This window comes from Eupeodes corollae, chromosome 2, assembly GCF_945859685.1.
Source record: "Eupeodes corollae chromosome 2, idEupCoro1.1, whole genome shotgun sequence".
In the NCBI taxonomy this organism is placed as follows: Eukaryota; Metazoa; Arthropoda; class Insecta; order Diptera; family Syrphidae; genus Eupeodes; species Eupeodes corollae.
Genome location: NC_079148.1, coordinates 60091585 through 60104098, shown reverse-complemented (window position 1 = coordinate 60104098; position 12514 = coordinate 60091585). Strand labels below are relative to the sequence as shown.

General features: G+C 27.8%; 1 protein-coding gene across 1 annotated transcript in view; it reads right to left on the bottom strand.

Annotated features, from left to right (window-relative positions):
- The window catches only part of LOC129948165 (neurotrimin), a 255074-nt gene that overhangs the window by 204687 nt on the left and 37873 nt on the right, over positions 1-12514 (bottom strand). Inside the window, exon 2 of the mRNA XM_056059044.1 lies at positions 2257-2298. The gene's annotated coding sequence lies outside the window, so the exon portion shown is untranslated. The remainder of the gene's footprint in view (positions 1-2256; positions 2299-12514) is intronic.

Here is a 12514-nt window from a genome sequence, read left to right as displayed (position 1 = left end):
AAAAGCTATTGTAAGATAATTTATAAGAAATTAATCGTTTTAAAGAAAATTTTGATTACAAAGAAGTTAGTTAATAGTGATCAAGGAGTAGTGAAGCTAAGAATTAACTTCGATATCGGAGGCTTTTATTTGAATAAAAAAAGTTCCCATTAACAAAAAGTATCATCAAATTTGTGTTGTCTAAAATTGAAAATAAACTACAATTCAAAAATCGAAGGAAGTCCCTTGCAACAGCTTTTGCGTACACCACATCCGGCTAGGAATGAAGCTCAATAATACGGTGTTGTATCTATGCACGGAATAAGCAAAGAAACCGTCTGTAGGGTATTTGATCGAAAGTCGAATTTTATCATTGATGATTAACCTTTTAATTTTCTACAACTTTTAAAACGGATAACTTGTTATTCATTTTTTTCTGAACGACTCATATTGCATTACTTACGTTCATTAGATACACACAACTTTCAACTTTATTTTTAATACATTTCTGATCTAAATGCAAAGTGTAATTTTACATTAGTGAAACATTTTACCTTTTCACTTTTCAAAACATGCCTGAAAAATTGAAAAGTAAAAAGTCTTTTCACTTGGCACACTTTCATTTCACACTGGTTGGTGAAATAGACCCCTGGTTATTATGCAAGTTGTTAGAACTCAAATCGAAACCAATAAATTTCTTCACAAAATTACTAAGTTAAAGTTCTGTCAAATAGGTAATGAGTACTAGCTAGATCTCGGTAGGGTGTTAATACTGAAATCAAACCAAAACGATTCATTCAATTTTTGTTAAAATAATTTGTTTACAGATTTTAAAAATATCGTGAATAATGAAGAAATGCAGAAAATTGTTGGACTTGTTCGAAAGTATTAACCAAATGCCACCAACATGGAATGAAATTCCTTTTTTGGATTTTTCGACGTAATCAGTTTAAAATGTACGTTTACCATTAATTCAAAATCAACAGACATGGCTCTAACGGTACTACTTCAGAGTTATAACCTTGTAAGAAAATCGTTTTAAGATAAGTATATAATTAAATGACCAAACTTTGAAAATCTCTAACTATTGCAAAGTTCAGTTGAACAGAAATAAAAGAAAAGACCAAATTAATTACAAACATTTGAAGCCTAACAAAAAATTTATCAAATCCTTGTTTTCATTTGTTTTAATAAATGTTGACATTTTTGTGTGCCTGCAAATTTTAAATAGATATAAATTTAATATTTTGAATGGGGATTTAGTCACAAAGTCAAAATTAGACCAGCTTAGATTAAGGTACTTATTATGTGAAGAAATGAAGGGTACTACTATATTGTAAGGACTACGTATCAGCTAGACTGCGTTCTAGGACACCTTAGGATGAAAGTTTTATTATTAAACAATAATTGCTGTCTTTTTTTATTTTTCTGTTTAATATTGTAAGATCTATGAAATTGGTATTGTTTAAATGTTTTTTGTAAATTAAAAAAAAGCTTCAAATTTATATTTAAATCAATTTGAAAAGATTACAAAATGAAATGAACTGAAATATCTTAAAAACAATTTAATTGTATAATGCGTAGATTTATGTCAAAGCATTAATTTACACTCCCAAACATTCACCACATGCAAGCTTCCTTTGTATACATTTACATAATATACAAAAAAATAAATACCTTTTTTTGATTCAATTCAAACAAATGAAATACAAATTACACAGAAAATTATTTAATATAATAAAATCGATTTTTTACCAACACGCAATTACAAAAGTTAAAATATACATTAGACTGATTCAAAAAGAAAAATATCTTCGATTTTCAATGAAACTAACTTTTTGGTTAGGGCTTGGTGATATTTGCAGCTTTTTAGATTGATATTTAGAGGTTTTTCATAAAAATTTCTTTGATAAGAAAGTGTTAACTTTTAATAAATATTTGAACCTCAATAAAGTGGTATATTATAGCTGATAACTTCTACTGGTTATCCAAAAAATAGTAGAATTATTTTTGAATTTAAATTATAGCCTTGATAACTTTGAAAGATGGGCACAAATTAGAAAATATTTTAATACCTTTTTTAAAGAACTTTCAAATTCCTAGTAGAAAGGAACTTATTTTGTATCTAAATATCAATCTAACAAGCTGAAATTAGAATATTTCGACAAGCTTTAACCAAAAAAGCAAGTTTCATTTTAAATCGTAAACCGTTTATTGAATCAATCTAATATAGTGATGTATAATATCCATATGTATGTAAAATAGGTTTATACGTACCGAAATGTTGTATGTGAAAGGATGAGCTTTGTGTGTATATTTCTGCAAAAAAAAAAGAAGAAAAACAAACAATTTAAATATTTATCCTGTCTTGTTTTCAGTTTGAATGACAGCTATTCAATATATACGAGTAAAATTGTCAAACAGTATATTTTAAACAAAAACACAACATCAACAAAAGCAAAAGCCAAAACTGCGAAAAAGGTACCTACCTACTCTATTTAATAAAGGAAAAGCGAAAAAAGAGTCTTTTCAATAATTTCAACATTGAATATCAACAAAGTCAGTTTGGAATGAATACAATTTTGAATGCGTTTATTCAAAAGTTTATTTTATGATGAAACGAGAATGCTTTCTTTTTTGAATGAAGCTAAATTTATATGTAACCGAAATGATGCAATTTTAAGTTTTTGATACACTTTAGAATCATTGATAAAAAGTATAAAAGTTAAATTTAAAAATAAAAATAAACTATTGATAAAAAAAAATAATTTTACTCCAATTCAAATACCTATTGATATTTTGTTTAACATTTTTAAAATTGTGCCATTAAAACCGAGTTTTTTTTGGTGGCAAGAGGATAAAAAAGCAAATTATGCAATCGAAAATTAATTGCACGACTGGTTTTGGAGATAAAGATAAAAGGAAACACTTTGTTTATTTTTCATTGAAAAATGTAATCCTTTTTGTATATTTTTTTCACAAACAGATATTTTGATTATGTGATTTTAGTAACATCAAAAATGACCAAAAATAACTTCTAACTCAAATATAATGGTTAACAGCTTGTTTTAATGTGGATTTTCCAAATACTATGAATACAAAAAAAAATAAGATATTACCAGCAAATACAATTTTTTTCCATTCTAATGATACATCACACTTTACTGAATTAAATTTAATTACATATGTATATATTAAAAGTATTAGACATATATCCATAGCACAAACGAATGTGATTCTTTCTCAATATCAAGGATTCAGATTATAAGGACTTCGAAACCCCGAATGTGATAAATTCCAAAATTCTGATTAAATAACATGGAAATGTTTTTTGAGTTATAGCAAATTATGTTTATTCATATAAAATTAATATTTTTCACACGATTACATGATTACATTTTTTTCGAAACCCTTCAAAATGTAGATAAAAATGATATTCCAATAAAGAGTTAGGTTAAATTAAAAAAATAAAAATAAATCTATTACTGGAAATGTCAAATTTACAAAAAAAAAATAGTATAATAGTAGCCGAAATTCAGAAAACTAAATAACTTTGAATCGTTACTAAACTTTTTTTATCCGCAGTAAAAAAAAATGGTGGACAAATTTGTGAAACGCAGAACAACTAACATTCGATTCTAGATAAAATAGTCGTAAAATTCATTAATCCTAGAAATAGTTCGCATACCGATTAAAATTGGTAGAGGCGCTGTTGATATTGTTATTAGCAAGCAACAAAAAGTTATCAAAAATCCCACTAGACCATACAAAGTTATTAACGTTTTTCTGTCGAAAATTTCCGTTTTCAGATTGTAACATTTATACGATAAATGCTACGAATAATCATAAGAAGACTATAAAATAATTTAATTACATTTTTTTACAATCAAGAGTTAAGAAGTTATAGGGTTTTCAAAAAATGTCAAATGTCGAAAATATCGCTTTTTAAAAAATTGTGCCCAAACGCTAGAATGTATCTAAATAAAGTTATATTAATTGGAAATTTTTTTAACAGTATATAACTCGATCAAACTTTCTCGGTTGTTTTTGCTTGTATTTCGTTCATACAATGCTTTAAATCATTAATATAAATGATAATGTGTGGTTATATGGAATTTTCAGCGGATTCGGTCCAGAGACTTAATTGGGCCATTTTTCTTTGAAAATTAGCAAGGAGTGGCCCATACAGTCAATGGCGATCGTTCCATGTTGAACGAATTTTTGTTCAATTGAAGAGGAGGATATTGCCAACATTTTGTTTTCAAAGGACGGCGGCGTGGCACGGCGCTACGTGCTCCACAGCCGAAGCTACACTCGATGTTTTGCGCCCATTCAACAAACAAAAAAGAGGCTGGGATGCGACCCACACTGGTAACTTCCCATCCCGTCTGTCGAATTGTCTTGCTTCAAAGTTTGTCTACATGTACTCGTACGAATTTTTACCAAATTTGCGTACTATTTTTTGTAGATTTTTTTAATGAAAAAACGGACTGTTGGATTTATTACTGAATATCGAAAATAATATTTTCTGTGAAATAAAATAAGTTTGAAGCCAATATTTTTAATTTTTGAAAAGCTATTTAAATTGAAAGTAAATTTTTACCAAGTATTAGAATTGTTTTTTTTACAGTTTTATATTTTGTAAAAAAAACTGTCAATTTGATTTTTTTCAAAATTTTATCGAATATTATAAACAATATTTTTTATAAGATAAAATTAGTTTGAAGAAAATATTTCAAATTTTTGAAAAGATATTTGAGTCAAAAATCAATTTTCACCAACTTTTGGTAATTTTTTTTAGGTTTTTAATTTTTTGCACAAAAACTGTCAATTTTTATTGAATGTTGACAGCAATATTTGTTGAAAGATAAAAGTTGTCAACTTTTATACATTTTTTTTATGTTTTTATTTTTTGTAAGAAAAACTGTAAATTCGATATTTCTCAAAATTTGTCCTAATGTTGAAAACAAAATTTCTTATAAGTAAAAATTAATTAGAAGCTATTATCTCAAAGTTTTGAAAAGATATTTGAGTCGAAAATCAATTTTTACCAAGTTTTATACATTTTTTTTAGGTTTTTATTTTTTGTAAAAAAACTGTGAATTCGATTTTTTTCAAACTTTAACTGAATGTTGACAACAAGATGTTTTGAAAGATAAAAGTAAATTAAAGCCAATATCTCAAAGTTTTGAAAAGATATTTGAGTCGAAAATCAATTTTTACCAACTTTTATACATTTTTTTTAGGTTTTAATTTTTTGTAAAAAAAACTGTCAATTAGATTTTTCTCAAAATTTTATCAGATGTCAGAAACATTATTCGTCGTTGCACAAAACTGTTTTAGAGATGAAATCATATTTCAGTCGTAAAATTTTGGAGGTTACAAATTTTTTTTTAGTTTTTTTGATTTATAAAAAAACCGATATATTGATTTTTTTCAAAAAATATACCTGTTTTGTATCACGTTACAATATATTATATAAAATTTAATTCAAGTCTCTAGCGTTTTTGGTTCGTAAGATATTTAGGGTTAACCAAAATGTTCACCTTTTTTTCAAACTGCTATGGTAAAAAAAACCACCCACGCAATTTTCTTGAGAGCCCTTTCTGCATCTTTCTGCCTTATTATCTGTATAACAAAATTTATTTGAAATCGATATCTCTTCTGGTTCTTGAGCTATGGACGACGAAAAAACGTCGCGAACGTACGGACGTACGGACGTACAGACGTACGGACGTACGAACGTACGTACACACGCAGGCACAGACATCTTTCTAAAAATCTTTTATTTCGACTCTAGGGACCTTGAAACGTCTAGAAATGTCAAAATTTTCAATTTGACAAATCGGACCTATTACAATAACTTCCTATGGGAAGTTAAAAAAAAGTTATTTGGCGGACTCTATAAAAAACCCCAAACATACTGCTGGAAACAAACACAAGTATTTTATGGGAGGATGTTTTACTTTTTTTGAAAGGGTATCGGCAGGCACAGACCTTAAACAAATTTAACTTCTTTGATGGCACTTTTAATAAGCTAAGCCACTTAAAACTAACACCAAATTTCATGTTCTTAATTCAAACATTATATATGCTTGTAAGGCTTTACTCCCATAGAGCGAAGATGAAAATTCTAAAGTTATGTTATAGAGTATACAGTTAAATACTGTTAATAAAAAAATAAATTTAATAAATAACGAAACAAACAAACTGTTGTAATAGTGAGTTTCTTAATAGCTGTCCACAGCTGTAACTTCATATTTCACACACTTAAACTATCGAAAAAAATTTCATTCATCAAACCTTGGAATATTTTGAATATCGATGAAAATTAAAACAGAAAATGAGAACAGCGTTAACAAGTGACAGAAAGTCCTCAAAAATTCTTCGTTATCATAAAAAGTTTTAAAGTTTTTTGTCAAAAATCTTCGTGTTTAGTCTGTAACTTTTGAATGCAAACTGCTAGACTTTGTAGATTATGAAATGTGTTACAAAATAACTGGTAATATATTTGTTTTATAAAAACTTTCAGTGAAAAATATACAATAACAAACAATAAAAACAAATATATATGCACCTTTTTTTATTGTTTGTTAACTTTACAATTCTTAAAAAAAGTGATTTCCGTACATTTTTTCAAACTTTCCGTACGAAAACAATATTAATTAATCAGAATTTTAGTTATCCAACTTATATAAAAACGCAATGCATTCCAGAAACTAGATTTTAATACAAAACAGTTCCCCATGTAGAGGCTCAATAAATATTGATGAAATCAAGAAAACATACAACATTATTTTAAGGATCTTCTTAAACTTCTAATGGTGATTATATACACTTCACATAAAACAAATTAAGTATAGTATACTTAGGCGAATACGTACTATTTTTTTAAATTTGTATTATTTTAGCTGATTAAACAACAAGATTTTAAACCATAAATTGATTTTGTATATTTCATTAGTTCAATTTCAGATCTTTTAACTTAGTTTTGCATTGTTTTTTGTTAAATATCAAAAAATACGATACATTTTTTAATAAGTTATAAAGAATCTGTAAAAAGTTTCCAAAAATTCCAAGTGTGCACATAAAGTCATTCAAGTTTTTTGTATGTATTTTTTATTATTTTAGTGCTAGTGGCTAAGTACTGAAAATTTTAATTTTGAACTTTAAGGCTCTAGAAATACATTTTTTATTTATTTATATTAATGTAATATTTTTTACTTCAAAAAATACTATGGCATGTTTAATCTCATGAGCTTACAGTCAATATATTTCACAACTTCTGCACTTCCTTTTCCTATGAAGTTTTCTGAAGTTTGAGTCACTAAAAGTTTAAAAAAAAATCAAACTTAATCTTCAAACTTCAAAACATGAATGCCAAATTAAAGGTCAAATAGTGGAAACATGAAAAATGTTACAAAAAAATAACATTTTAATGGTCCTAGTTTTAATTAAGTTCATGTAACTTCATAAATTGAAACTATTTTTCAAAAATAAAATTGTTTAAATTAAAAAAAAACAATTGTTTTTAATTTTATGTCAAAAATAACAGCATTTAAAAAAATTATGTTTTGAAAAAAGTTGATAGACACAAACATTTCAAATCAGTACCACTAAATTCAAAGAAAGAAGATTTTTTAAACCAAATATGCTGTTAAACAACTGAAGAGACCAATTGAGAAATTGTATGTGAAAAAAACGAAATTTCGACAATTTATTATAGCATTGTCTAAAAAAACATCTAACCCTCGTTTGTAGACAATTTCAAATACAACAAGAGGCTGGGATGCGACCCACGCTGATAACTTCCCATCCTGTTTGTCGATTGGTCTTGCTTTAAAGATTTGTAGGTTAATCAGTTTAGTTAAGAAATCATCAGTTGAATTGTTTTAAAAAAATAAAAATTACCAACAATATTTTGCATATGATGATATAGTGGGATTTTTATTCAAAAACTAATTTTTACCAATTTTAGGAACATCTCTTAAAAATCTTTATTTCTTCTATACACAAATACAAGTTGGATGAGTAAAATTAATTTAAAGTCAATACGAGAGCCAATCACGAGATATCGAGAACCATACTATTTTTTGTGGATTTTAAAAAACTGTTGGATTTTTATTAAAAAAATTATTCAAAGTCGAAAACAATATTTTCTGTGAGATAAATTAGTTTAAAGCCATTTTATTTTTTGATTTTTGAAAAGATATTTGAGTTGAAAGTCAATTTTTACCAACTTTTAATATTCTTTTTTTTAGGTTTTCTTGTAAAGAAAACTCTCAATTCGATTTTTCTCAAAACTTTACTGAATGTTGACAACAATATATTTTACAAAATAAAATGAGTTTGAACAAAATATCTTACGTTTTTGAAAAGATATTTGAGTCGAAAGTCAATTTTTACCAACTTTTAGTCATGCTTTGCTTAGGTTTTTATTTTTTGTAAAAAAAACTGTCAAATCGATTTTTATAAAAATTTAAATGAATGTTGAAAACTATATTTGTTATAAGATAAAATAAAATTTAAGTCAATTTCTCAATTTTTTCAAAGATATAGTCGAAAATTAACTTTTGACAACTTTTAGTATTGTTTTTTTTTAGATTTTTATTTTATGTAAAAAACTGTCAATTCGATTTTCCTCAATTATATTTTTCTAAAAATTTTACTGAATGTTGAAAACAATATATTTCACTAGATAAAATTAGTTTTAACACAATATGTTAGTTTTTTGAAAAGATATTTGAAGCGAAATCAATTTTTACCAAATTTTAGTAATTTTATTTTTAGGTTTTAATTTTGTATAAGAAAAACTATGAATTCGATCTTTTATTCAGCCCTATCATGAATTCCATCGTATACGAATTCGTTCGTAGTGGAAAATCTCATACAATTTTGTATTACGAACGGATTTCATGATATAGTTTTTCGGAATTCGTAAAAATTCCCGATTAAGATGGAACTCATGATAGGGCTGATTATTTTTTGATGCAGAAAATTATTTTCGACACATAATCAGTTTTTGTTCGTAAAATATTCGAAGTGACAAAAATTTTGTTTAGTTTTTAAGATTTATAAAAAACCGTTAATCGGATTTTTCCTAAAAATATAATAGTTTGATATCACGTTACAATGTATAAATAAAATTTAATTCAAGTCGCTAGCATTTTTGGTTCGTGAGATATTTTGGGTTTAACAAAATTTGCACCTGTTTTTTGAATTGCTATAGTAAAAAAACCACCCACTCAATTTTCTTGAGAGTCCTTTCTGTATTATTATCTGTAAACTGAAATTTGTTTGAAGTCGATATCTCTACTGGTTCTTGAGCTTTGGACGACGAAAAAAAGTAGCATACGTACAATAACTTCCTATGGGAAGTTAACAAGCAAGCTATAAAATATTTTTAAAAGCTTAGCTATTTTAGAGTTACGATAAGAAATGGATTTTCTAACTCAAAACAATATTTAAAAAGAAAAAGAAATATGTTTTCTTATAGAAAATAACAAACCAAAACAATTGCAGTTATTATCTCAAGCGCTTGAAATGCAAAGCATCAAAATTTTCCAATTTTTTTGGTCTACAAGGGCTAGCTGAAAAAACTTTCTTGTAGCATTTACCTTTCAAAAGTTTCATCTTACTGTCTTTTTGAAAAACAACTTTTAAAAATTTTTTTTTGGGGAATTTTCGTTACTTGTCTATTTTGACTTGACTTGTCAGTGTTGACAATTTCCTTGCTTTTCGATTCCGCGTTTATCTTTTGAATAAGGAATTCAACAAACGACAAAATACTATTTTTGCTTAATGACTTACATAGGTCTTAAGGTTTTTGAAAGTTAAGTTAACTTTACAGGTGTGTTTTATCTTAGCTGATAGCATCAAGATTTGCATCGATAATTATGTTTAGTGATGATGCCCATTTTCACTCCGAAGATAAACGGTGTACAAATAAAATTGAAAGTTGTCCATGGAACGATTTTGTTTCGAACTATTAAGTCAAAAATCAGTTGTTTTTAATAAAAAGATTTAATCATTAAAAATAGTAACTTGAATAAAATCTAAATTCTTGAATTAAATAACTATTTTTTAAAGTAAAATTATCTTTAAACAAAATTTTAAATATTTGAAACCATTGATAAAAATAAATCCACTGGGGCAACAGCTTGTAATGAACCAGGGACTATAGTGACTTCCAACTCTCAACCATTCCTATTTGCGAATAATTTCAGAATTTTAAGGTAAGTGCAAGTTTTGTTTGAATATTTTTAAAGAAAATCTTTTCTCAATAGTTTCTTCGCATTTCTGTTACTTTCTAATAATTGTTTAATTTTATTTGTATATTTTTATAAAAAAGCTTTAAGATTTTAAGTGACATCAACTGAAACCAACAATATTCTAAAAATTAAAAATAAAACAAATAATATATATTCTTTCAGATATATACATAAGATACACTTCCGCAAAAATAGTCTTGAAATTGATGTGGTAGTAATCCTCTTTGATTGAATACACGTTATTTTTAAAAATACACATAGATACACAAATTTCTGTAAAAATGTATAGATACTGATGAAATGTATCTTAAAGAATAATTGATATACAATGCCCAACCGTTCTGTGTTGTCCTCCATTTAAAAAAAAAAACTTTTCTCGAAATACCTCAAGAGCGAGTCAATTAGTCGAATTGATTTTACATATGTGTCAACAGTTTGCAACACACGATTTCATTCAGTTAAGGTTACAAAAACGTAGCTTCATACTATATTTCCTAGGAACAATATTATTAAGATTTTCTCTTCAACATACAATTATTATCAAGGGTTTTTACTTGGAGAAAGTTTCAAGGAACCCTACTTTAGAAAAAGACACCTGTCACGATTAATAAATGTCACGTAGCCAATATAATTTCAATGTACATGTCAGAGTTGTGGTGGTAATTTCTTTCAATTTCAAAATATTCCTCTACTTAGAGTCACGTTCGTCGTACTACGAAATGAAAATCCTGCTCACATTCAGTTCTTTTTATCAGGCATGAGACATCAGAATCAGATCCTTATTTTAAGTATTAGGATATAAGCTTGTCTAAAAATACACTTACCTATTTATAAAGAATCCAGAATTAAATACAAATGATGATTTGATGACCCACTTATTTGCTCTCGGTTGTTTTCTAAAGGAAGCCAAATTTAAAAGATTCATAGATAAGACACAAAATCTATTTTATTATTATCTCCAGAAAACAGCCAGTCATCCAGACATACGTCCAGTCCAAGGAGAAATTCATGGTTCCAGATGCTCTGAGTGCTCTATTAGAAGTCAAAAGAAACAAAAACTTAACAATGTCAGCTTAACGTCGTCGGTCGTCGTCGTCGGTCGTCGACTTCAATATAAGAATGAGACATTTGGGAGCGATTGATTCATAATGTCATTTATTCAATAATAATAATTTAGGTTGAGGTCTCTATGGTGGCCATTTTACATAACTTAATCGAGTTCTAGAATAAGTTATTGTTATTATGTGACGAAATACAGAATGCTACTTGTTGTATTGACATCATCATACAATGTCTGTTTGGGGCTTTGTGCCTGAGGCAGGGTGGTATATGGGTCAGAAGAGCATTGGAGCAAAGCTTAAGGCTTTCCCTCAGTATCCATAAAGGACCATGATTGGATGTGCTTTGTTGTTTGTGCACATGTACACATGTAGACAAATATACCTAAGGCTTGTTCCCTTTTATGCCCAACCCAAACGTTATCCCATTGTGCTCTAGATGTGCTTCGCATTAGAGTGCGGCATACCAGCATTTTCAACAATTTAGGAGATGTGTGGTAATTCCACCAGAGGTTTTCATTGCATCTCCCAACCGATGATAGTGGACGAAAAGCCATTTCGACCTCCATATTTTAGCTTATGCACCAATGATGGATAATGACCGTTCCGTTGGTCGTTCGGTCGGTCTGTCTGTCAGTTGATGGTGGTTAACGATTTGTTACAATGACAACCAGACAATTGTAGGTATAGGTTCGTTCTAACATTCTCCGTTTTATACGTTCGCCGTTCAAGCATTAAATTCCACTTAGCTGTTTTTCGAAAACCTCTTTAGTATGCTGTGAAGGTAAAAACTAAATGAGTGCAAAAAGCATTATACTCCTTTATACACCGGGTCCAAGGACACAAGCTGAAGGCTGCGTAGAACGTGAATTTCTATAAAAGAAGATAAAACCCAGTAAAACACATATCCTTGTGTATATGTGTTTGTGTAGATGTGTATATACATCCAGATACACTTTCCTACATGTGTTCGGTGACCATTGGTCTTTAATTCAAAAGGAAAGTCCTTTGTTGGAAAATATATGCCCTCTAAGGATTTACTTTATAAATAGACATAGGCACACGTTACAGATACGCGTTTTGTATTTTTATTTTTTTGTATGTATTCTTTACTTTTCAAACTGGCACTTTGTAAAGAACCATTCTTTAAGATGTACCAAGTACACACACATTTTATACCTTCTTACCTCCCTAAACATATTACTT